Raw genomic sequence first — 2,055 nt, 5'->3', positions numbered from 1 at the left:
AAGGTTTCCAGATGGATATGCGGAGCAAATCCATCTGGCGGAGTCAGGTTAATGCTCCACCTGCACGTCCTTATAATGTTATTTTGAACAGATTAGAAAATTAACCCAAGTTAAAAAAAAATGTTAACATTCAAATACGTTTGCTGGTTCAGAATTTACTGGCAGTAAAGTAAACAGAAATGAAACACACTTCACTTTTTTAACTAATTGTAAAATAATTTCCCACCACTATTACTACCGTAATATAATACTTTGTCTTCTAATACTGAGCATTATAATTCATTAAAAGGTATTGTGGAGGATTTTTGCAATTTCTTTTAAAGAAACGCCCTCTCCACTTTAGAAAGAAATGCACGAGCCCATTTCTCCTCGTGCACGCCCTGTTTAACAGTTCTCATAGCTAGCGGAAGCTTACTGCGTCCGAATGTCCGCCCTAACCCCTAAATCCCTCAATCACTATATAGAGCAGGCACTATATAGCAGACTTTATGACAGATGATCACAGCTTTTTGCTCCAATGGTCATGTAACTCCTCCTCCACTGCGAGGTGCCGGCGCCATCTTTGTTATTAGTCGCTGCTGTCAGGTATCAGCAGCCTTTGTGAGTAGAGCTCTCCACGCAAAGCATTCTGGGATATATCTATCGTCTGAGGCCCTTCTTTTCTTCATATCCACTTCGTTGACACTTTTTCTCTTATGACCCTCGGCCATTTTCAAAGAACCGCAGTGAGAAAGGCAGTGGCGTATCTAGACCAAATGTACCAGGGGGCCAGGAGGGGGCCAGAGTGTTTTCATGGGGGCCCAGAAAAGCATGAAATAAATAACCAGGGCAAGAGATTCAAATATATAAAGAGAGCTGCATGAAGGGAAATTTCTTTTCGATGAGGTTAAATAAAAATTCTATTTCTTATGAGGTCAATATACATTTAAAATTTAGGAATTTTACATATTTTTTTTACTTAATTTAAGTTAAAACTACAGTTTTCTATAAATTTGAACTCAAGAAGAACTGCTAAATTCATCTGTAAAAATTATAGCATTTTTTTTATTTTTTGTGGGGGGAAAAAATCCTATCTCAGTACCACTGAAACTATCACCTTGTTTTTGAATAATTAGTAAAACAGAATTTGTAATGAAACAATGAAATAGATCCAAATGACCTATCAGTAATCATGTCTGTTCAAGCCCAGATCATTATTAGAATTTCCTTTAAGTATTATGTCTTCAGTACAGGGGCCAGGACATATTCTACAGGGGCACTGGCCCACATTGGCCCCTGTCTAGAACTGGCCATGGAGAAAGGTGAGCTTCAATGACTGTCTGAAACCGTAGCTCACCACCACAGATATATACCTGAAAGTGTGCATGCTCAGAAACAGTTAGCTAACTGGACGAGCACGTATGACGGCCTTACATAAACATATCACCAAAATGCTTGATAATCAGGAGGACCATTTATTTAGATGATCCACCTGGAAATAAAAGACCGTCCTCTAAACCCTCAAGGTAAAATGCAAAGTCAGAATAAAAAAAAGTGTTTCAGAAGAAATTGTTTTTTTTGTGTTATTATCATAATATAGGATAATATAAAGGCAGGATTGTAACATATTAATTATAATAATGAAAACAACAGCAATAACAAATTATGAATGCCTTTATTTTTATAGTATAGATTTATTAAAACAGAAAATGAATCATGGCAGGAGTGTAATATTGGTACTGGGCCATGGAGGACTGTGGCCACAGAGCAAAGGTCACCTGTATGGAGGATAAAAAGTGCCAAAATTAAATAAATAAATACAGCATTAAATAAATAATTAAATGTGTCAATAATTAATTAAAACCACGTCACTGATATAAAGTGCCGCAGTTATATAAATAAATACAGCATTAAATAAATAATTAAATGTGTCAATAATTAATTAAAACCACGTCACTGATATAAAGTGCCGCAGTTATATAAATAAATACAGCGATAAACAATTAATTAAATGTGTCAATAATTAATTAAAACCACGTCACTGATATAAAGTGCCGCAGTTATATAAATAAATAC

At 35.5% G+C, this 2,055-nt stretch overlaps 1 protein-coding gene across 1 annotated transcript in view; it reads right to left on the bottom strand.

Moving 5' to 3' along the window:
• The window catches only part of LOC107090179 (protein capicua homolog), a 98,444-nt gene that overhangs the window by 10,915 nt on the left and 85,474 nt on the right, over positions 1 to 2,055 (bottom strand). The window lies entirely within an intron of this gene.

This window comes from Cyprinodon variegatus, unplaced genomic scaffold (assembly GCF_000732505.1).
Source record: "Cyprinodon variegatus isolate N-32 unplaced genomic scaffold, C_variegatus-1.0 Scaffold284, whole genome shotgun sequence".
NCBI lineage: Eukaryota > Metazoa > Chordata > Actinopteri > Cyprinodontiformes > Cyprinodontidae > Cyprinodon > Cyprinodon variegatus.
Note: the sequence above shows the minus strand (reverse complement) of the source record. Positions and strands in the feature narration are given on the sequence as shown.